At 38.4% G+C, this 25,903-nt stretch overlaps 1 protein-coding gene across 1 annotated transcript in view; it reads right to left on the reverse strand.

Moving 5' to 3' along the window:
• The window catches only part of rerea (arginine-glutamic acid dipeptide (RE) repeats a), a 232,275-nt gene extending 206,587 nt beyond the window's left edge, over positions 1–25,688 (reverse strand). The window contains exon 1 of the mRNA XM_051662993.1: positions 25,453–25,688. The gene's annotated coding sequence lies outside the window, so the exon portion shown is untranslated. The remainder of the gene's footprint in view (positions 1–25,452) is intronic.
• Between the last annotated feature and the right edge of the window lie 215 nt (positions 25,689–25,903).

The raw sequence follows: 25,903 nt of genomic DNA on the forward strand, positions 1-25,903 counted from the left end.
CGCATCTAATAATATCACATCTGTCGTATCCAAGTGAGGTGAGGCATTTAAAAAAAAAAAAAAAAAAAATCATACAACGGTGTCAAATGCAGAATCGGCAAGGATATATAGACTAACAACAGAAGCTGTAAAGGTTGACAACAAAACATGAGGCGGCACAGCATTTGTAAACCCCAACAGCAGATTAGCTGTACTATAAAGCATTTCCTAGAGGATATCTTTTTTTTTTTTTTTTAACCAACTGATTGTGCTGGAGATACAGAGGTCTCCTGCTGTTCTGTGTGGATGAATGAGACTGAGAGACATTTAATTCCCCACTAATTAGCATTTTGCTCAGAGGAGCATGTGGTCTCTCTGTGGGTTACACCCAGGTCAGGTGACAGTGAGCGACTCGGCAGCAGCCGCCGGGCAGGCAATAGTGAACAATCTCAGGTGAAAGTATCTGGCAGAGCCCCTCTTCTCCTCTCCAGCTTGTCTGTCCCCTAGAGCTACTTCAGTCTTTCACAAAACAAAGAGCGGTGCTGAAAGTGGGGAGGTGCTGAGCTCTACACCTCGTCCACAGGCATATAAAAACAGGATTACAACAGAGATTATTAAGAGATAAATACCAAGAGAAGAAGCTGCGTGGAAACACATGGTCTAAAAGCCCCAACAAGCCCATCTCCACAACCCAGGACCTACAGCACCTCACAAATAAATGCCACTCAGTGGTGAAGCAAATGTACAACCCCTGTGTAATTTGCTGTAGAAGTGAGAAATGATTGCCTGTGACTAGACAATAATTAATCTCGCCACCGAGAAGAGAAAGGTTATGCAGCAACTTCAATTATGAGACGATTCCGCCTTCACTAACAGGCGAAGTTGGATTCAAAGAACACTTGTGATGACAAAAAGGAGAGACAACTCCAGTGTCATCAGAAATAGGCAGCAATGTGGGAAATCAATGACAAGATCAATCGTGCACCTGCCTCCCTCTCTAGAACAGCGGAGGAACAGAGCACATTACATAAGCACTGATAACCATCAGGGAGGCTGGCTTCAGCTCACTGATTTACTGCGCCAGACCCCCGAGACACATTCAGGTGGCAGAGCGGCTCTCATTTGCCATCGCTGTAACCTTCTAAAATACACATCTTCACAAAAACAGTCACACAGTCAGAGGAAAAACATCACATATTTACTCTATTTAAGCAATAATAAGCAGCGCTATATTTTGAATGCAGTCATTGCTAACAGTTGCCTGAACAAGTAGTTGATAATTCACAAGGTAGCATTTTATAATTAGGCTGATTTCAAAGTGCAATGGAATGGAACAGAATGGAATGGTGAGGTCGTCCACACTCACCCGTTTGAAAACTCTGTTTTCAGTTTCCTAATGTCATAATTTTTCCAAGTATGCGGTAATGGAGAGCGTTTTAAAACGCTCCTTCTGAATGTGAATGTGTATGGCTGTAGCAACGGTGCTTAAAAGAGTGGATTTAAAGATGAAAGTTTTACTTTTATCTTTAATTTCCCGTGCAAACTGTCTAACAGCTAAAGCACAGCAAGTTGTCAACACACTAATCAACCCTCCCTTCTCTATTCTGAGATGCTATTCTTCTCAAAACAATTGTACAGGGCGGTTATCTGAGTTACCATAGACTTTGTCAGTTCAAACCAGTCTGGCCATTCTCTGTTGACCTCTCACATCAACAAGGCGTTTCCATACGCAAAACTGCAGCTCACTGGATATTTTTTGTTTTTGGCACCATTCTGAGTAAATTCTACGGACTGGTATGTGTGAAAATCCAAGGAGATCAGCAGTTACAGAAATACTCAAACCAGCCCATCTGGCACCAACAATCATGCCACAGTCCAAATCACTGAGATAAAATTTTTTCCCCATTTTGATGGTTGATGTGAACATTAACTGAAGCTCCTGACCCGCCACACGATTGGCTGATTAGATAATCGCATGGATGATTGTAGGTGCCAGATGGGCCAGCACGGCCGGCCCCCAATCGGGCTAATCAGTCGAGGAGAGGGATAAGGTCGATTGGGGTCCGGCCGTGTGCATTCATGGCCCAGCCCTGCCCTCCTCCTTTTCACAATTCTTTAGTACCACATACTTTGGAAAACGATGATGTTAGTAAACTGAAAAAGAAGTTCCCTTACGACTCAGTACACACACTTCATAAAGAGCACATCCAGACCATTCTTCGGTGTCTGTTTCAGTTTAAACTGAAAAAACATTACCACTAAAGTTATTTTATTTTCATGTGCATCGCGGTAACTCGCCACTGTCTGGCTGCACTAGCACCATGGACAGCACCAGCCTTCTACCAACAGGGTGTTATGCTAAGTCAAGTTTTCAGAAAGAAAGTGCTGACCACAAATGCATCCAACACAGATTGGGGCATGGTGTGCAATGGATGCCCGACTTTAGACACATGGAAACAGGTGTGAAACGGCCGTGACATGTCAACCACCTAGAGCTACTGGTTGTCTTTCTAGCTTTGAGAGCTTTTCATTTCGATATTATGAATCACCACATTCTAATTCGTTCAGACAACACAACAGTAGTAGTGTAGATATGTCACCATGACATACTGGCCCACGTATGGCCAGCGAAATGCAAGTATGCACTTTCCTCTTCCTCCCTCACATGTAAACTATGGCCATGTCCACATTAATACATTTCAGTTTAAAAATGCTATGTTTATGCCTCACTAGAACAGCATTTTCCAAATGAAGCATTCAAAGAACGCTCCCGATTACCACATAAAACTATGAGGTTATAAAACTGAAAACTGAGTTTTCAAATGAAAATGGATTAGTGTGGATGTGGCCTATAACTCTGTATAATACACTGAAGAGTAGGGGTCGACGGATAGGTATTTTGCCAATACCGAAAACTAAGGTCACAGAAAAGGCTGATAACCGATTAATCGGTCGATAGTTTTTAAAATCGGTTTATAGAATTTAACACAAAAAATCGTTTTCCATTACTATGATGGGTAAAGACATATGCTATACGTTTACAAGAGTCCAAAATTAATTAAATCCCAGATGCAGTTTACTGTTCCACCAAAAACCCAATAATAATCAGAAAAAATTAAGATCTTGTTCAAAATGCATGACTTTAAACTATAAACAGTTCAGTTACAATGATCTATAGTTAGGATAGTACTTTAGAGCATTCAGTTTAGAGCATTTCATTATCTAAACAAAATAACAAAATATGCATTGAACTAAGGATAACAAATATAGATGAATATTGTAAATGATGCCTCATTTAGATATAGCAAATCCCTACAAGATGTCAGTGAATGTTTTTGTTTCACCTCTAGAGGCTGCTGTTATACTATTGAATCAAGCAGTTCAAAGTTGAATTGACCAATCACAATCCAGGGAGAGAACTACTTTTTAAATAAACATTAACACTGTAGATTTGTATTGACCAATCAGAATCCAGGGACTGAACTACTTTTTAAATAAACATTGTGGTAATCAGAGATGAGGAAACAATTAAGAGGTCGATTAGGAGAGAAGGTGCCTTGGCAGTCAGGCTGGGGTGTCTTCATTAGAGTCGCCTGCTGAGAACCACAGTAGTAGCTGAGAACATGCCGGGTGTTTTCAGCCAACTGGTTCATTAGGATTTTTGCTGCTTTGTTTTGCATGAGAGAGGAGGGAAGTGGAAGGTTGATTGCCTTTTATTATCAGCCTAGCAGCTTCAGCGCTCCCTTATTATTTATTGCAGACCGTACAGATCTCGGCAAACATCAATTTCGATAATTACAAGAAAGTGCAAGTGAGAGCACAAGCCATTGCTCATCTGCATTCTTCGGCAGCCGTTTGTACAGTGACGTTCTCTTGATGACAACATGTGACAGAAGCGTTTAAAAAGCACCAGAGAACACGTTCTTCAAATTAGAGGATGAATGGAAAAGGAGAGCTGCTCTTGAAGTATAAAGGAATACTGTAATAACTGCAATAAGCAAAAGGGAGGTGTGTAAACAAGATAAGAGGTCTCCTAAGAATTTATGTTGTGAAAAAATAATGCTAAAAATGCGCATAGTCAGAGTAACGTGTGAACGCCTCTTGAGCTAACTGGAACTGGGCATCTGTCTAAAGGGAGTATTACTTGCTTGACAGTTCAACTTGGCAAAGGCTCAAATTACACACCCTACAAATCAAAGCAGAGAAAATACTTTGCTTAATAGCTTTGCTTCACCTTGTCGTGTTTGCAAAGTATGAATCTATATCACATCCTTAAAAACATTAAAAAAAGCTTAATACAATTAAGAAATCAAAAGCCAATCAAAAGTGCTTATGCAATAATAACACAATAATAATGCAAAAACATAAGGGAATCCGATATTTGTCTTTTCGATTCATACATATTGTTCATTCCTACTGGTTACAAAAGATCATTTGTATACTGAAGAATTTATTCCTGCTTTCATTTGCTTTTTCCCCCCATCCATGAAAACCCAGCACCAATGTTACAGTTTCAAAAACAATGTGGAAGCCAAAATGATCAAAAACTTCTATTATCATCTAAACTACCTCTCTGTTCTTGAACTGACAGTACTGTCAACTACACACTCTTGTAAAACCGAGAGATGTATAGGTGCAGGCAGAACTAACCCCCTGACTCATTTAAACTTATTACTGAAGCTAATACTGCCATTTGAATAAAATCAATATGTGCCGTGCGAAATCCCTAGAGTATCCTATAAAATGGTGGGTGTCGAATTAGCCCGTCATCACTCTCAAAACAACGACTGGCGCCACTTACACTCTTGTATTATACAAAGAAATATTATGTCTGCTATCTCTAGCACTACATTTTCAGTAGACGCCATCAATTTTATGGGAAAGCTTTTCAGTTAAATAAAAAAATAAAGCATACTGGCTCACTCTGGAAATATAGAATGCCATCTGAAATTATTACAGGTGTTCAAAGCAGTGGATGATTTTTAAACCAATCTACCTGAAACATGTGTGTATATTTATTTGTTATTTGAAGTGAGCCTCGTCTGCCCAGTCCAATCAAAGCCCCTCAATGCAAACAGAGAAAAAAACAAGGGCTGGCAGAGAGAGGCAGAGAGAGAGAGAGAGAGAGAGAGAGAGAGAGAGAGAGAGAGAGAGAAAGAGAGAGAGGGAGGCAGAAAAGAGAGCTTCAGGGTAACGCTTCAATGATAAAAGCAAGAAAGAAAATCTTGTTTTGATAAGTGAATTACTGGCCTTCACTACATTTCCCTGCATTCCTGAACCAGTGGGTTCATTAAATGCATTGATATATCTGTCAACCTAGTCTGAGCTGCCTTCCTCAGGACAAAAAAATGCAGTCACCTTTGCAGCTCTGAATCTTTCAACAGCTCGAGGCAACAGATTTATTACAAATTGATCCATTAGATAGTACTGCCGAGGTTTATTGTTTACACCGTTCCTCTCTCCCCTGCTTGCCCTGCCCACAATAGCAGCATGTAATGAGGAAAACTATAGGAGCAAAGCTATCGTCATGCACCACTATCACTACAGCAAACCAGAGAGAAGAGTGTCTGAGAAAAGAAAGGTGCTGTCTAACTGACACAAATATGATCTTAGTCTTGCAGTGAAGTGGTCGTTGTGCAAGGGCAAATGAAGGGCCGTTCTCTCTGATGAGTCAGGACTGATTAGAGAGCACAAAGACAGCAGGCCACCCCCTCCATTCTCAAGTACATAATTCACACCTTCAGATCCTCACATATTCCCCATTAAAACATCAGACAGGACTTGATCATTGCTCTGTTGTGCGGGTGCAGCAGTAAAAACTCAGCACCACTCTGCCAGTGTAAATTATGTACTTGCTTTATGAGTCGTGAACAATGCCAAGATTTTATGTCAGCCTCTGATGTTAGTCTTTTTCATTTCCAAAGATAATTTGAAGACCCGAGAATAAAACTGAGGAATTAAATGGTTAGCTTTGTCATTTACTCACCCTCATATCGATCCAAACCCGTGTGACTTCTTTTTCTTTGGAATACAAAAGGAGTTTGTATGGAAAATTGTATGGAAAAAATATGCAACGGAAGTCAATGGTGACTGAGGCTAACATACTGCCTACCATTTCCTTTTGAATTCCATGGAAAAAAGAAAGTCATATGGGTTTAGAACAATATGAGGGTGAGTAATTGATAACAGAATGTTCATTTTTGTGTTAATTATCCCTTTAGAGTCATCATTTACTCACCCTAATGCTGTTACAATCCTGTTTGACTTTCTTTCTTCCAAAGAACACAAAAGGAGAAATTTTCAAGAATGTACTTTTCCATGCATTTAAAATGAATGGTGACTGGTGCTTTAAAGCTTCAGAAAGGACACAAAACAACTTAATATCATTAAAGTGGTCCAATGTGCAAACGAATCGTATCTTTTCATTTTGGTTTGAATGATTCATTCAGGAATTGGACTGATCCGGTTCTCTAGTAAACAGCTCACTGAAGGGGAAGTAGGGCCCTATGAAATCCGTTTTATTTTTTCTCAAATTCCATGGTTTCTGTTTATTTTCTCTGAATACTGGGTTTTAAAGTTTAATTACCTTTTATCATTAATTTTGTTTTTAAATTAACAGAATTTTAATCAAATGAAAACAGAACAATTACTTTTCAGCATACCATTGCATTATTTTTTATTAAATGAAGAGCATCTATACTGATCACACAATCCGACCCCCCCACCCCTCCATTTTTTATTTTATTATTATTATAAATTTTTTGTCAAATACAGTGCTGCACAGTAGAGTATCACAGTATTAATGAAAGCGGTGATGAAACTGCTTGAGATATTGCTTAAATATAATGTAATTATTATTGATTATTATTTTCATTGTTATTACTACTACTACTACTACTAGTACATTGAATATTACATTTTACTATACAGAATTAATATATTTCTGTTGCATTTTTTTCAATTTCAAGCATCTAGTTAAATAAAGCTTTTATAACAGCTTCACTTCTCACCTCCGGAAAAGCATTTCACTATATGGGCTAATATGCTTCTTAAACCACAAAAGGCTATGATTTAGATATAAAAATATAGTCTGCATGTGCTGTGCTTCACAGTGAATAAAGTGCTCTGCGCTTTGTCATTAATACACACACAGCGCGCACATGATGTTAATTACGCAGTTAGTGTATAAGCAGTGGCTTCTCACATTAACATACTGATGAAGCACACAGCAAATGCAGACTGTAAATCTCAGCCTTGTGTGGTTTATTCATCACACTAGGACACATCACAATTTTAATTTTATTAATTGTGTATGTATACATTAATTTCATCCAAAATATTTCAAATTCCATGACATTCCGCGTTTTATAGTTAATTCCGTTTTAATGACTGGATTCTACGATTCCGTCCGTGTTTCCTGCAACGTCTATATAAGTGAATAATGACTTATATTTGATCTGTTCCTCACACAAAGCTATCATATTACTTCAAAAGGACTGAAATAGGGTCTGAAATTAACTTTTTAGCCCATCAGTCAAGGTGGCTTTTAGATTAAAACATTTACTAGCCAGCTAGATTTCTTAAATTTATTATTATTATTAGTGGATTTTACAGACATGAGAGACATATAAACAATACAGTATGCAAGTTTAAAAGAGAACTGCTTTTTTAAAGAATTATATATTGTTTTATTATTTATGAAATATTTAATTGCCAGATAGTCCATTTATAATTATTTTTCTGATTATTTATTAATTACAACAAAACTAAATTTGTATTTTAAACTACATGTTGTAATATGAATGAAGAGTAAGTAACTCTCATGAGTAACACATAACACAGTAACAGATCTTGGTTTATTTGGAGTGAGTCAATTAATTCAGTCAGCTACAACTGATTCATAAGTCTTTTTGTTTCACTAAATATAGTCGGCTCATAGATTTACTGCTAACTAGGGATGTCCTCATACCATTTTTTTTTAGAACAAGTACCAATACTTCCTTTTCAGTAATTGCTGATACTAATACCTGTTTTTTTTTTTTTTTTCTGAAATCCACATCAGTTTATTTCAATGTTATCATCAAAAATGTGTCTAAATAAATTAATATAATTAAAACTTTAATCAAATGAAAATAGAAGAATTCATTTTCAACATAACACTATTATTTTTATCAAATGAGGTGGTTTTATTCAGAATCTCACAGCACAATCCAAAATACATCATTTGAGTTATTTTTGTCAAATAAAGTGCTGCATGGCAGAGCATCACAGGTGTGAGACGTTGCTTAAATATTATACAATTACTATTGATTTATTATAATTAGTAGTAGTATTAGTAGTATTAAGCCCTATTCAGACAGGATTAGTTTTATATGGGGACGTGGGGTAATGTAATAATTACCAGAGCTTCTCAGTTCTCAGTAATTTTAATCCCTTGCGAATTGGTCATGTCAGTAATTTTCCCGGACTTTTTACGGACTGCGCATTCCCGCGCTGGTAAAAATGACAGCATGTTTTACCTACTATAAAACGGCCTGTAAAAATAGTCCCTGGTAATATTAATCCAGTGCGAATTGACATGTTAACAAAAAGCCCATAAATCTGCACTTTCCAGCACTTAAGCCCTTTAAATGTACCTGTTTCTTAAGTTCTCCGAGTGTCCGAACTGGATGTTGGTCAAGATAACTTCAGATAACGCTGGCTGTTGCGTTTGGACTGATGCATGTTTTTCATCTCTTTATGCTGTTGAGTGTTTATTTACCCATGCAAAAAAGAAACAAGCAGCTTTTGATTATGATTTGAGCAGAGTGAGTGTGGAAAATTATGTTTAGCCCTGCGTTTCGGAACGTAAAATTACATGATGTGAATGGATTGTCCATATTTTTAATTCAAGAGTAATCTAAGATTACAGCATTGTTAATGTCACCAGTTATGTTGTATTTAGCCAGATATTCCAATCAATTTCTTCTAATAATCACAGATACAGTATATGCATGTTTAATATTTCCTGCTAAATTAATCAGCACAGTATACATTTTCTTATAGGTCAGTTATGCATGACAGTAGTGTGTAAATGCTGTAGACACACCCTACAGAAGTTTTCACCTCCAGAAAAGCCAGTCGCTATGTGACTCAAAGTGATTATTGAACTGCAAACGGCTGCTATTTAATTAAACAAATATGTAGTCTGCATGAACTGAATTAGCGCTCTGCTCGCAGTAATCTGCTACAAACAGAGCGCGTGAGTGTGAGCCAAGGAGCTCGTAAGAGCAGCCGGCTTCAACACAACACCAGTTCCACACAAGCAAGTACATGAGCGCGGTATCCCTACTGCTAACTGAGACATTTGATAAACAGCAGGACTAGCTAATGAGAGCCGATCCATGTAAAGACCTGCAACCTTACTGACTGAAGACCTACAGAACCCCCTTGATGACAAAACTGGAACATGTTACATTATTTTACAAGCTGACACAAACTGACAAAAAAGTGCCCGCCAAAGTGACATATGAAACCGCGAAATTCACAAGCCAAATAGAAAATGTACCCGCATTTGGTGCTTGCCAGGAGTTAATTTCAGACCCTGATTGGAATAAAGCACACAAGTGGTATGCACCACTTTATAATCATTTTATGGCACTTTGCATCCTTTTTTAGAGCTCAACAGTTTGAGTCCCCATTCTATGTAATTGCACAGAAAAGAGCAACATGTACATTCTTCAAAACATCCCACTCATGGTTTCACAGAAGAAAGTTAATTAGATTTGGAACGACAAGGGAGTGAGTAAATAATAATAGAATTATTCCTTTGAAGCAAGTGGAAAACAAACATTTTGGCCAAAATTTAATGTTACAATAACAATCCAGAAGTCCACTGGACTAATATGATCTTTACATGCATATAGCTGCACATTTAGCCTATTGTTTTCATCCATCGATGCCTATGAGGCCTGTCAATTGTGTATACACTCTGACTCAATAGTGTAAGGAGGAGGTCAGCCACAAGCAATAACTGATGAATATTGTCCAGAAGTTGTCAGTGTGGAAATCTTAAAACATATTTGTCCTCCACGAGGTACAAAAACAATCTCTGCCAGGCATTATTTTGCTGCTGTTGTGGTTTTAAGGTGATTCAGATACTTAGGCCTTGCTAAACAATTTGCTTCAATATTTAAAAGCATTGGTTAATGGGCCAGTATGGGTTTTATAGGGATGTTACTGAAAGGCACGTGTCAAACAAACACAGTGCAGAAGCCTGGGCTCTCCTCCCCCGGCCCGTGCTGCCGCGGCTAATGCATCGGAGAAAACTGTATGGCTTTGCTAATACATCTTCTCCGTCCCTCTCATTCATCACACTAATGCACTTACAAATGGACAAACCAGACTGGAACCAGACTCAGAGATTCAAGGAGAAGAGTGACTGTGTGTATGGTGTGTGGGAGTGCGTGTATACGCTTTTCCCTTGTAGAAGATGACTGTGCCCTGCAAAAGGGCATTATCAAAAGACTGTGAAATATTCCAAGGGACTCTACATAAACAGCTCAAGGCAGCTGTAGGACCGAGTCAATAACGCACTGGTATGCAGAGTGTGTGTGTTTGTGAGTGATGTTCACTCCGTGCCATGTCATTTCAGCAGGCAATTTTTTTTACCTAATCAGCAGTGTCACTCTCCAGTCAGCAGGGTCAGACCGATATGGCTCCGTTTTCCTTCAAGGTGCCTTCTTATTTTCCACCCTCTTTACTGACAGCAGTCAGGCAGCCAAGTGGCAATCTTAAAACAAAAACACCAGTTTGTTAATAGCCTCCCCCTCTTCCTGCCCTTTCTATACTCTACGTCATGGAAGCCTATAGTAATCCTTTGGTACTCTAATTTCCCAACATCTGCTTTGGTTTTGCTTTAAAATTATGAATGTCTTGCCCCCTCCCTGATCCCACAGGATGACTCCCATAGCACAGCTCTGTCTGATCTGGGAGGACATCTTGGAGCAATCTGGAAAAGAGTCCCATAATTCTTGAGCATGTTGCTTTAAGCTGCTTGCTGGCAGGAAGTTCCATCAGGAGCATTGACAGTGTCTGGTCACACTTACATGGCGAGATACAGCCGCAGTATAACAACACACTCTTCGTTATGAAGGCAAATGTCACTCCTTGACTCCTATTGACTGGTTTACCCATTTGTTATATCATTATTATGCACTGCTGAATAAAATAAGCTATTCCTAACTGTGTAAATACAAACAGAAACTTGCCTATTGTACATCAACGCACAGATATATAATAATGTATCCATTTACTGAATTAGCAATAATGAAATATCTATTCTCCATCGGTTAGTGAGGCTGAAAAAAATAAAAGAAAATCGCAACCTTCATTTGAACGATTCCGATATCGATTCTAAAAATAAATGTAAAAATAAATCACAAGAATTATCTTGTACTCTATGTCAGGGGTGCTGGATCGCGATGCACCATTCGACTGCAAGACGACTACTGGTTGATCTGGTTAACAAGCCAAAAGGGAAAGAGAGTAAAGATGAAAACTACACAAATAACGAGAATCTTAAAGATCCCTTTAGTTTTCATTTCCTCATTTGCTTTTTCACCGACTGACAGGCGGCTTACAGTTGTGCTCAAAAGTTTGAATACCCTGGCAGAAATTGTGAAATTTTGGCATTGATTTTGGAAATATGACTGATCATGCAAAAAAACTGTCTTTTATTTAAGGATAGTGATCATATGAAGCCATTTATTATCACATAGTTGTTTGGCTCTTATTTAAATCATAATGATAACAGAAATCACCCAAATGGCCCTGATCAAAAGTTTACATAACCTTGAATGTTTGGCCTTGTTACAGACACACAAGGTGACACACACAGGTTTAAATTGCAATTAAAGTTTAATTTCCCAAACCTGTGGCTTTTTAAATTGCAATTAGTGTCTGTGTATAAATAGTCAATGAGTTTGTTAGCTCTCACGTGGATGCACTGAGCAGGCTAGATACTGAGCCATGGGGAGCAGAAAAGAACGGTCAAAAGACCTGCATAACAAGGTAATGGAACTATATAAAGATGGCAAAGGATATAAAAAGATATCCAAAGCCTTGAAAATGCCAGTCAGTACTGTTCAATCACTTATTAAGAAGTGGAAAATTCGGGGATCTCTTGATACCAAGCCAAGGTCAGGTAGACCAAGAAAGATTTCAGCCACAACTGCCAGAAGAATTGTTCAGGATACAAAGAAAAACCCACAGGTAACCTCAGGAGAAATACAGGCTGCTCTGGAAAAAGACGGAGTGGTTGTTTCAAGGAGCACAATACGACAATACTTGAACAAAAATTAGCTGCATGGTCGAGTTGCCAGAAAGAAGCCTTTACTGCGCCAATGCCACAAAAAAGCCTGGTTACAATATGCCCGACAACACCTTGACACGCCTCACAACAGTGACGAGACCAAAATAGAGCTTTATGGTCACAACCATAAGTGCTATGTTTGGAGAGGGGTCAACAAGGCCTATAGTGAAAAGAATACCATCCCCACTGTGAAGCATGGTGGTGGCTCACTGATGTATTGGGGGTGTATGAGCTCTAAAGGCACAGGGAATCTTGTGAAAATTGATGGCAAGATGAATGCAGCATGTTATCAGAAAATACTGGCAGACAATTTGCATTCTTCTGCACGAAAGCTGCGCATGGGATGTTCTTGGACTTTCCAGCATGACAATGACCCTAAGCACAAGGCCAAGTTGACCCTCCAGTGGTCACAGCAGAAAAAGGTGAAGGTTCTGGAGAGGCCATCACAGTCTCCTGACCATAATATCATCGAGTCACTCTGGGGAGATCTCAAACGTGCGGTTCATGCAAGACAACCAAAGACTCTGCATGACCTGGAGGCATTTTGCCAAGACGAATGGGCAGCTATACCACCTGCAAGAATTTGGGGCCTCATAGACAACTATTACAAAAGACTGCATGCTGTCATTGATGCTAAAGGGGGCAATACACAGTATTAAGAACTACGGGTATGCAGACTTTTCAGTAATTTCATTTTCTTCTTTGTTGTTTTGTTTTATGATTGTGCCATTCTGTTATAACCTACAGTTGAATATGAATCCCATAAGAAATAAATGTGTTTTGCCAGCTCACTAATGTTTTCTTTAAAAAAGGTACATACATTACCAATTCTCTAAGGGTATGCAAACTTTTGAGCACAGCTGTATGTGTGCATGCTTTATGTTAGTGATGTTTTATGTGCGCATGAGAGCCCTCAGGGAGTTGAGGTAAAGCAGATGCGCGCCTTAATGGTAATAGATAATTCAAAATTCTGTGAAAATGCCGTCTTGGTGTGGTATTAATGTAAATAGTCATTTATATCTAAAGGATTATATTAAATCAAAATATCAGACTTGAAGTGTAAATGCAGCCTAATTGGCCTGCCTCTTTCTAATACGTTGTTAATATGAATCAAACAACAATAACAAGGAAATGAGAACACCGCTCACTGCTCTTGGCTGAATAACTTCAGTAGCTTTATAAAAGCATTGATGTATTATAATCATTCAGTGAAGACCAGTCATTTAAGTAGTTTTATGTCACATTTTATTACTCTTTTCCATTTCTGAATGTATACTAAAATTTCTATCTTTGTTGGATTGTTTTTGTTCAATTGCTTGCAATTTGTTTATCTGCTTTTACATTATTATTGACAGTTTACTTGAACAATTGTTTGAGAACTTAAAACTATGTTTAAACAAATTAGTATTTTGATGTGGTATCAAAGTTGGTATTGAGAATCGTCAAACTGTTTTCATATGTAACCAAAATGGATGTAATTGAATTTAGAACTTGTAAATCAGAATCAAATCAAACCAAGAAATCTGTGCTGATACCCATCCCTAAAAGTTAGTTTCGGTCCTCTAATCTGAATGGGCATGCATCGTTTCAAAGTGTCCTGATATTTAACACAGTGAGTATGTTTAGATGGGCTGTTATAATCAAACTATCGTGGGTTTTTGCGTTGTCATGCTACAGTCTTTATTTCTCTGTGACTTCATGCATAATCAAATAGGTGAAGAAAGTATGCCAGGTGAGAAAGTGACATAGACGTTTTCCAGTTAACCATAGCAGCGTGTTAAAGAAGTCAGCTACAGCGAGACCCACACAATAGATACAACAACATGGAAAACTTTACAGCCACGTGCATTTCTTACATTCTATATGCGTTGATTTTGGTGCAGATCAGATGTACTTTATTCATTGTGTTTATGGTGACAATACTATATTTCAGTAGTCAGAAGTGAAATTTGACAATTCTCTGTACCAGCTTCAATACCACAACAAATAATAACATTTACTAATTTGTTATTTATGTATTAATTGATTTAAGTTCTCAAGTAATTATTCAAGACTATTAAACAGTCAGTAATACAATAACAATGAAAATAATAGAACAAAAAATACAAATTAAGAAAACAGTGCTTTTTTTAACAGCAGTATCATGTATTCAAGTAAACATTTAATGAAATGTGACATAAAACTACTACTGGTATTTACAGTATGATTGTAATACAATAATACTTTTTAAAAGCTAATTAAATTATCCAGCCAAGAACATTGAGTGTTTTTTTTATTTTTTTTTTATGGTTGTTTGATTAAAGACCCCCTCCAGTGAAAATCTCTTTTTTAACCTTGTTTACATGTCCATATGGTGTTTTTTTATATGCTAGAAGACATACCATGAGTTAAATCAGCAGTCAGCACCATGGCTGAGCATTTTTACCTTGGAACTGCAGTCCACCAAAGACAGTCTCAAAAACACGGATTCAAACAGCCAGGGTTTCATACGTCACAAACCTAAGGAACCAATCCTGTCATCTTGTGGGGTGGGGCTTTCCATATCAATAGCATATGCTATGGCGAAGTTAGGGGTATCAGGAGAAGCCAGGTGTAGCTACGCATCGGTATTTTGCAAGACATGTTCTATTTTCGGATGCAAAGTTGCAAAAGGACAATTGGTAAGCCTTCATTTATTACCAAAAGATCTGAAAATCCGAGATAAATGGGTGAAGGTGAGCAGGTAGCCCGAGCTGCAGGCAAGCCATGCAGGGGTGAGTGGAGATGGGGGCGGGGACTAATTTGCATATTCATAGTTCTGTGCATACTAAATGAGGCAAAGGTGTAGAGCTATATCTAAGCCATTTTAAGGCATGAAGGGATTATTTTCATGGAAAAAAATACTTTTAAATGTGTAATTTTGATTAACAAAGATGAGTTTTTAGGGGTTAAACCAGTGGCTGGAGAGGGACTTTAATATTAACAACACACTAAACAGCAGCAGGTCTATTAGATTACATTTACACTTACAAGTCTGACATTTTGAAATATATCCAATTTTTCTCCACTGCTTACGTTCACTTTAGATATAACCCACTGTGTTTACATGAATACCTCACCAGGATGGCATTTTGGCAGAATTTTGAAATGTATTTGACCGTTCAGGCACGTATCCACATTACCACCAGCGTTCTTGGAGCACAGGCGCATGTTTAGCACACACACATAAGCCGCCTGTCAGTCAAACAGTGCACAGCTATTACTAGATCGCTGGCGAATTATAGAATTACATGCTCTTGACTATTTTCAACAGCAGAATAAGAATATGAACTTTGTAATAAGTGATACTGATGTTTTTTCATTATTGACTTTTAAATCAGGCTGCTTGTCCGGCCAGGCAAGTTAAATTCTCTTTCAGATTCCCCTTCAAAAATCTACTTGCCCCAGACAAGCGGACAATCGTTAATGTCGAGCCGTGGAACATTTCTAGCATTCACCATGTGTCCCTGCATTACAATCGAGATAAATCAGCCTCCAATGGACACTTCGAAGTGAAAACAATAATACTAGCCATGCTGTAAAATCGTTTCAAACAGAATTTCCATTAAAAATGACTTAAAAGGTTTTCCAAATTAACATTGTGTTTGAGCTACAAACATTTCACCCCTCCAAAGCTCTCACAGTGGATGGTAAAGTCTTAGAAGGGAATAGGGCATCGGGATGATCACTTTTGAGTGAAACCCAACATGTGTTGTTGTTCTTCTTGCCTGCTTTGTGTTGCGTTCGACTTCCGGGTTAAATAAATGTCACGCGGCACCTCTGTTTTTCGGAGCATGCACATATTTACATGACACTTTAAAAAGACTAATTATCTACCTTTTTCCTGAACGCAGAAGTGTTCCATGACTCGCCTGTTTTCAGTTTCCAGTCTCCAGTGTTTTCACTCGCATCTGCATATATTCTTAGCAGGTCAAGTCACATTTGTAGAAACAGAACTTTTTCACAGACTGTGATGACATGTTTCCGCCTTATTTAGCAGCGTAAATCTCACAAACCTTTTCATATTATCAATTTTTTAAATATTGAGTGTAAATTTATAACATTATGCTTTGTGTTATATTACCCTGGAATTTGTTTTTAAAAATGAATTACTACAGCTGCGAGGGGTTTTCTATTGCAGCTGCTGAGAGAGTGACAGTAAATTTGGCATCTTCACCCATTTTAGTGTCTTAATCCAAAGCGCTCTATTTTTTTCTTCTTCTGGAAAGTCATTCAAACATAATAGTGGATTTTTTCTTTTGCTCTTGGAGCAAATGGGTAAGTGAAAATAATATTTGCTGCGATCTCCCATTCACCACTGTTTAAGTTTACCCTGCAATCATTTACTTCCGTGCTCCAAAACCGATAATTCGCAGAGTTGAGATGACCTTTTTTTTTTTTTTTTATATGAAGCGATGGTCTGAGATTAGTTTAGTTGATATCATTAACTACTCTGAGTTGTTATGACAGCCAACAACTGCAAAAGTTGAGCGTGAAATTAATTTTTACTCCAAATAACTCTCCGTCTGAATCGCTCGTTTCAGTTGGTTTTACATTGCATCTCGAGACCAGAAACAGAAAACAGGCATTTAGAATCATCATGGCATTGCCTAGTGGTTGCTCAGGAAAACTGTGGATTGCTTTAGTCCGACTGAAATAAGACTTGTAAATGCTTTACTATTTGTATCACTCCACTTGTCTGTGTTCGTGGTGTTCCAGACAGGCTGTCTATCTTTGCATTGTTCGACAACACTGTTTATCAAGTTCTGGCTTCACTTAGAACTATTTTCGTTAGAAGAGCAAAAATAGACAAAATAACTGTCCATATTGTGTCAAAAATGTAAGTAACTCACTGTTGTACTGAATATTAATACGGCCAAATCATAGCTATGCTGATATTCAGTACATCAGTACTCTTGCTCATGCGATATTGCTTAATTACATTTGCAGAAATTATGATTAAGCTACAGTTAGACAGTTCGCTGCATAACCACAGCATGTCTTCCTGCTCGTTTTTCTTGCTTCTTACATTCTACATGAAAAATGGTGTATGATACATTTGCAAGACTCTTGTGTATGCTTTTATTGGGGGGAGAACTGTCAAGCAACACAAGACAATCAACCCTTCTCAAGACACGCAGAGCCTCTTGATGTCAGAGAGGAAGAAAGGAGGCCTGTCTTATTTCTGCCAGCCTGCCCTGAGTGTCAGCCTAATATCTTAAAACAACAGATGCAGAAAGAACTGCTGCAGCCAATTACCCTGTTTTGGGCATTTGGGCACACACCAGAAAACATCTTTTGAGAAGAATGAAAGAGCTGGATTGTTATGTGTGCTGTCAGTGTGTGTTGTCAGACCGTTAAATTTAATGAGTACACAGCATTTGAATGGCCCATCAAGAGCTCTTTGGAAGGAGCATGACAGCATTGTCCAGGGTATCAGATCTTTCAAGGAATCGTGGATTTCCAGCAAACAACAGTGATTTGCAGTGGTGTTGCCTTTGCAAATCAAAGCAGAACAACAGTAGCATAAAGAATGACCTACTGGGCTACACAGAAGACAGCCATCAGTTACACGCCATAAAGAAGAGGCACGATTAATGACCAGACGGGAACAGTTAAATTAACCAGACAAATGACAAGATAATCTAGAAACCTCACCTCACAGCCTTAGCTGATAACACTCCTTTCAATCTCTTTGAATAAACAAAGAGGCTGAAACTAGCTTTATAGTTCTGTTCAATTTAAAGAACAATTCCGCTGTAAATCCTTGGGGACAAAATCTACTTACCGGTAATTCAAGAAAATACACTCTGCCTCTATTTCTCTTAGCACCGACTGTCACTTAACTATAACACGTATTACAGTCTGTGCTGAGCCACATGGCACTCACCAGGTTGGTCAACTATCTGACACAAATCAAGCCTCGGATCAAAAGGAACAGTGTGTCAGTGTGAAGGAGCATTATGTAAATGCTGTCTCTCCCTGCCTAAATATTGACAAATCAGCACAGAGAAGCAAGGCAGAGAGCACACCAGCATCCACATGGGATCTCCCCTCCAATCGCCTGACTGACACATCATAGGAAAATGTCTTCCATTTACAACCCATTATTTACTGCTCTCTCCATGATTGCTTCACACTGGCCATGGCAGCAACTGCCCCGAATTGCCCTCTTGGGGTGGATTGGATTCAGAGTACACTCTTGCTAAAAAGATGGATTCTCTCAATGCCAAAAAACATTAAGCAGATTACTTCTGTTGTCAGCGTTACCCCCGATTGCTGCCTCTATTCTAAAAGAGTGCAAGAACGTAGGATTATAGCAGACAGCTTGACTGATGTTGATAATACAGCAAGGTGCAACTGCACGCAGCGTGCTACATCTCACTTCACAAAAGAGCGGTGATCTACAGCATTAAACGGTACTTATAAAGAAGAATTAGTGATGTGACTGATGAGCTATTCATCCGTGAGAACTTCTCTGTTGTTAAAAGCCAATGGCAGAGCCTCAGCACTGCCATGAATCTTCATCACTATTACGGTGAAATATGAAAATGACAGGCACTCTGACTGCGAGGTGTTTGGCAAACAAGATTCAAAAGGCGGGATGCGGCTGAATTGAGTGCTGTTTCTACAATGAGAAAGATGTGCTGTGCTTTAACCTGTTTTCCAAAGCCGAGCCAGGCCTATATGGATGGCAAATACAATAGACCGTTGCCGTTAGGGGTGAAAAATGAGCACAGCTGTGAGTCAGTGTGACACAGATTTTGTTCAACAGTTTACATAGCTGCTCTGTGATACTCTTGAGAGTACTCTTGTGCCCTTTGGCCAGCAGAGAATGATTACTAATAGCTTTCTCCCACACTGTTAGACTCCCACACTCTTTCTTTTTGTTGTATTACGCTCAAAGTGAAATAACAAGACCATCAGAGAATAGCAAAATGAGAGTTATTCTACCCTCTTCTAAGCCTTTTGAGTCTGTTCCAAAACATAGTGAGCTGCCTCACTCCCTACAAAGGCAGCTGCCATCTATGGCAGCATCCTAATGGAAATCGACCCTTATAAATAACTGATTTGGAACATTATACATAGGCAGCAGCTTAACACGAGACTCAATTGATTTCAGTACAGGTGATGTGAGGGGAACAATTCTCTCTCTCTCTGTGTGTGTGTGTCTGTACACTGGCAGCCAAAAGTTTGGAATAATGTACAGGTTTTGCTGTTTCAGAAGGAAATTGGTACTTCAATTCACCAAAGTGGCATTCAACTGATCACAAAGTACAGTCAGGACATTACTGATGTAAAAAACAGCACCATCACTATTTGAAAAAAGTCATTTTTTATCAAATCTAGACAGGCATTTTCAGCAGCCATCACTCCAACACCTTATCCTTGAGTAATCATGCTAAATTGCTAATTTGGTCCTAGAAAATCACTTGCCATTATACCAAACACAGCTGAATGCTATTTGGTACATTACATGAAGCTTAACATTGTCTTTGTGTTTGTTTTTGAGTTGCCACAGTATACAATAGACTGGCATGTCTTAAGGTCAATATTAGGTCAAAAATGGCAAAAAAGAAATATCTTTCTCTAGAAACTTGTCAGTCAATCATTGTTTTGAGGAATGAAGGCTATACAATGCTTGAAATTGCCAAAAAACTGAAGATTTCATACAAAGGTGTACACTACAGTCTTCAAGGACAAAGGACAACTGGCTCTAACAAGGACAGAAAGAGATGTTGAAGGCCAGATGTACAACTAAACAAGAGGATAAGTAAATCATAGTCTCTAGTTTGAGAAATAGATGCCTCACATGTCCTCAGCTGACATCTTCATTGAATTCTACCTGCTCAGCACCAGTTTCATGTACAATAGTAAAGAGAAGACTCAGGGGTGCAGGCCTTATGGGAAGAATTGCAAAGAAAAAAACATTTTTGAAACAGAAAAACAAAAAGAAAAGGTTAGAGTGGGCAAAGAAACACAGACATTGGACAACAGATAATTGGAAAAGAGTGTTATGGATCTTTACCCCATTGAGATTTTGTGGGATCAGCTAGACTGCAAGGTGTGTGAGAAGTGCCGACAAGACAGCCACATCTATGGCAAGTGCTACAGGAAGCGTGGGGTGAAATGTCACGAAATGAGTTTCTGGACAAATTGACAGCTAGAATGCCAAGGATCTGCAAACCTGTCTTTGCTGCACATGGAGGATTTTTTTGATGAGAACTCTTTGTAGTTTAAGAAGTTCTGAAAAAAAAAAAATTCAAATTGTAATAGTAATTTTTCACATTATTAATGTCCTGACTATACATTGTGATCAGCTGAATGCCACTTTGGTGAATAAAAGTACCAATTTCTTTCCATAAGAGCAAAATCTGTACATTATTCCAAACTTTTGGCCGCCGGTGTACATGTACACCAATCAGCCACAACATTAAAACCACCTGCCTAATATTGTGTAGGACCCCCTCGTGCCGCCAAAACAGCACCAACCCTCTATTCTTCTCAACACAATTGTACAGAGCAGTTATCTAAGTTACCGTAGACTTTGACAGTTCGAACCAGTCTGGCCATTCTCTGTTGACCTCTCTCATCAACAAGGCGTTTCCATTCGCAGAACTGCCCCTCACTGGATGTTTTTTGTTTTTGGCACCATTCTGAGTAAATTCTAGAGACTGTTGTGCATGAAAATCCCAGGAGATCAGCAGTTACAGAAACACTCAAACCAGCCCATCTGGCACCAACAAAAATCCATGCGATTATCTAATCAGCCAATCGTGTGGCAGCAGTGCAGTGCATAAAATCATTCAGATACAGGTCAGGAGCTTCAGTTAATATTCACATCAACCATCAGTATGGGGAAAAAATGTGATCTCAGTGATTTGGACCATGGCATGATTGTTGGTGCCAGACAGGCTGGTTTGAGTATTTCTGTAACTGCTGATCTCCTGGGATTTTCACACACAACAGTCTCTAGAATTTACCCAGAATGGTGCCAAAAACATCCAGTGAGCGGCAGTTCTGCAGATGGAAACGCCTTGTTGATGAGAGAGGTCAACAGAGAATGGCCAGACTGGTTCAAAATGACAAAGTCTACGGTAACTCAGACAACCGCTCTGTACAATTGTGATGAGAAGAATATCATCTCAGAATGCTGTTCTGAGATGCGGATTGGTGCTGTTTTGGCAGCACGAGGGGGACCTACACAATATTAGGCAGGTGGTTTTAATGTTGTGGCTGATCAGTGTATATACACCACCAGTCAAAAGTTTTGAAACACGTGACTGAAATGTTTCTCATGATCTTAAAAATCTTTTGATCTGAAGGCGTATGCTTAAATGCTTGAAATTAGTTTTGTAGACAAAAATATAATTGTGCCATGGACCATGCCTTGCAAAAAAGAGATCTGAGAAGTAAACCCATTACAGAATGGCTTAAAAAAAAATCCTTTAAATGGACAAACATCCGACAGAAATATTTTACTGCTGTATAGTTATGTAATATTCACTGTTATAAAAATAATAATAAAATAATTGTATTAAGCAATACCTCACATCTGTGATCCTCTGTAGCGTGCACTTTTTTTGAAGATCTGTATAAAAGCACTTCATATGATAAAAATAATACAATGTTAAAAATGACTGGTAATTGTTCCATTTTAATTTGATTAATGTTTTATTGAATTCATTTATTTAGACATGATAACATTTAATTAAATGTTAATCGGCGAATCAGCAATACTGAAAAGAAAGCATCAGTACTCGTACTCTTGTCTCCAAAAAATGGTTCAGGGACATAAAAACACATGTAATACAATGACCCCATTTACATGTATTCAAGGCAGCACTACACACTACAGACAAAACAGCTTTGCACATAAGCTCAGTACAGCGGGCCGCACGTTCAGACTATTTAATTATTTTATTAAATCGGAGACCTCTCGATTTGATAATAGCACTGGGTCATATCGCAATTTTGTTTTTATTTCAATTAATTGTTCAGCCCAACTAAAAACAACTGTGGACATGTAATCTGGAAACAGAAGCTGCCTGACACGTGCCAATACGAACACTTCCATCTTACACCTCTGGGGAGCAGTTTTTTTTTTTTTTTCAGCTCAAGAACATTCGACCTACTGTCACTGAATTCACAGTGTGATCAGTCTGCAAATACAGCAATCTAAAGAAGTTACAAGCAGGAACCTGTGGACATATTTCAGTAATATATTCTTTCATTAAAATACAACACAAGTGCTTTGTTAAATGGGATGACATCAACTCAAAGCAAAACAACCGACTGCTCATGTGACAATCTCAGCCTGGTTGGTTCTCTTTAACTTTATTTCAGCCTACTAGATAAGCACATAAACCCAGGCAGATGGTGCTGAAAATCACTGTTATGGACCAGCCATAAAGCAAAGCCATTGTACTCAAGATAAGTCTATTTGTGAGGAGAACATAACTTGACGTTGCAAACTATCACAACAAACAACAACAGCATTCAGAGAAAAGCAATGCATGTGAATATGTCTAGGAGGATGAAATAACAGGTCTACACTTTCAATCATTTTAGCAAGTGCTGCATGCGTGATTATTCCACCCTGTACAAATGCAGTGGAGAAATTAGTCATTTGGTCTTAGTGCAACACAGTGGCAGGTGGCCGTACAATTTAGCCTGTGTTTACTGCATGCTGAATTGACAAGAAAACAATTACATGATTATGATCTCATGCAGTACATTTCCAATTAAGTAAGCAGTGTTTTAAGTATGACTGCTGAAATAAGTGGCTCTAGAGAAATCATCCGATAATGTTATCCCTCATATTCGCAGGTCAGTTCTGACCCGGTGGAATTCAAACTTCTAAATCATTCATAACCCAATGGTTTTCATCTAAAACTATATTGTAACTCATTAACATGTTCTTAACCATTCATACATGTAAAAAGATTGATATTTTTGGCATGTTAACTGACAAATACAAGAGTTATTAATTAATATGCCATTTATTTGTTAGAAATAATAAAATGTAGAAAGTCAAAATATACAGCAAAACCAGTATGATACATGTGAAGACATCTTTTTTTATCAGCTTTTCTGTGAAATTTTATCTAAATATAACATAATATAAAATTTATATTTACATCTAATGTGAGAATTACTAGTAATTTGAATAAAAAACTGCTCAAAGCAACTTGGTGGTCAAAAGTTATGAAACCAATGTGTTATTTTTCAACTAAACATCATCAAAACAACAGTACAACTCAAGTATACAACATTAATACTTCTTTACTATGTGTTTAAGCAAAATCTATTCTATTTACTTGTATGAACTGCCTAATGTTGATGCACGAGTATGCTGTTAGCTGGCTCGTTGTCAGATGGCTGCAGAGTAAAATGTGAACAATTTCCTCTTTCAAGCACTATTTAGACTAATGTGTGCATGAACAGAATCTTGCCACACCCCATTTAGAAAGTAGAACCTCTGATTTAGTTTATTTGTTACATGTGTCATGTCTGTTTTGTACAGGAGTGTGTGTGTGTGTCTGTGTGTGTGCATGTTTTTAAACAAAATGGGATGGGAAAGACGCTAAATCTAAGTGAAATGTTTATTAAAAAAAAAACATCTAATTCATAGATGCACACAAAAAAACTCTACTTAATATCATGTGTAATGCCACAATTGATCCCCGGGTCAAAATTGACCCGTGAACGCAAATGTAAAAAAAAAAAAAAAAATTAAATGGTTATATCTCAAACAATTTTATTAAAAAATCTGAAGAAGTATTTTGATAGTCTTGGCAAAGTCACAGAGTTTGGTTACCGTACTAAAAATTATGTGGTATTTAAAAATTATTATCTACCTCTCCTGGGTCAAAAATGACCCGAACGCAATAGGAGTGTTAATCAAAATGATGAATACTGCCCTGTTAAAAATCAGTTGCCTCTATAAAAGACGTTTTATTTTAGGTTATTAGGTTTTTATTTTTTAAAGCAAGCAAACATCAGAGCGTGTGCACATCCGCAGATGGACTCACAACCTGGGCCTCACTTTTTATTAATTAGCTGCTAAGTTGATTCCCCAGTGTAAGCTAGAAAATGTAACATTTAAAAGCCATCCTGCGTGTTTTTGCCTCACTGAATACACAATAAGCATGAGGCATCTTAAATTACACCTACATAAACCTTACTGCTGTTTTTCCTTTCCTTTTGCTCACGAATACGATTAAAGCACAAATGTTTCTTTGAAGTAATATTTTTGCAAACAGAATAACAACCAGACACAATGAAGACATGTCAACCACCTGTTAATGGAACAACTTAATGGTCAATCTGTTTATCTATGTAGGCTATTTCTTTTTAAATCTAAGAGTTGTTTATACTGAAAGCTGCATAGATAGCAACTTGTCAGTTCTACCAATAAACTACATTGCACTGACAAACCATCATGAAAACAAAGCACACCTTTGACAAGCCAGACAGAGCAAACAAGGTGAGCAAATACTGGTACCTGACCCCTCAGGCACATTTGACAATAAAACTATGTAGTCTGGCAACCAGGCTTAAATAAGAAAGAGACAAGGGAGGCGAAGCTGACTCTTTGGGTCAACCTCGGTTTCTTAAAGGTAATCTTTCCCTGACAGCTTGTCAGCGGATCAACGTAATGCGGACAAGTGCAATTAAAACCTGCCAACTGGAGGAGACGCATGCGTGCCAACAAAGCGCTCGTGACTCTCGGATGCAAGACATAAACAAACATGAGCCAAACTATCAAGTTCAATCAAGTCCAAACTCCCAACAACACTGACCGGTTTCAATGTCCCTCTTTGACTTAATGTCGCGGTGTTATGATTTTATCAATGAATAAATCAGAGACACATATTTTTCAGGCACTGTGATCGTTGGCACACACAACGATGATGAGGATGGTGGTGGTGGTGATGATGTTGTTAGCCTGCTAGCTAATGTCTCCCGTGTTAATAAACCATAACACCCCCTCAACAACATCTCATAGCGTCTGTGATTAACACACTGAGCTAATTACAAGAGCCAAATGCTAATAAGATCACCTCCCGTTCGCCGAGACGGTCAAAGGCGGAACTTACCTGAAATCCTTCTCTACAACATCGGAGATTTTGTGTTTTGAGACGTTGTTACTGAGCAGCGGCGGTTAGCGGATGAGAGTCAAGTGCCGCTTTAAGTGTTTTGGAGTCGTTTTACACAGCTAACACGCCGACATTAATGATATGTCTGTCAGTTATTCATATTTATGGTGGTCAGTAGTGTTGGTAACGGGTCAGTGTTGGGACACAGTGTTGTCTTTCTCTCTCTCTTTCTTTCTTTTTCTTTCTTTCTCTCTCTCTCTCGCTCTCTCTCTTCTGTAAGAAAGAAATCTCCCCCCCGTAGCGTGAAAGCCGTTGCCGCTCTTCCTGAGAGGAGAATAATGTGAGCGTGAAAACGCTCGGCCCACTTTCCAGTGTCGAACGACGGGATTGGCTGAACGCGTGCAAGGCGAAAGACGCGAGCCAATCAGGTTGTTCATTTTGTGATTTAAAA

This window comes from Myxocyprinus asiaticus, chromosome 29, assembly GCF_019703515.2.
Source record: "Myxocyprinus asiaticus isolate MX2 ecotype Aquarium Trade chromosome 29, UBuf_Myxa_2, whole genome shotgun sequence".
NCBI lineage: Eukaryota > Metazoa > Chordata > Actinopteri > Cypriniformes > Catostomidae > Myxocyprinus > Myxocyprinus asiaticus.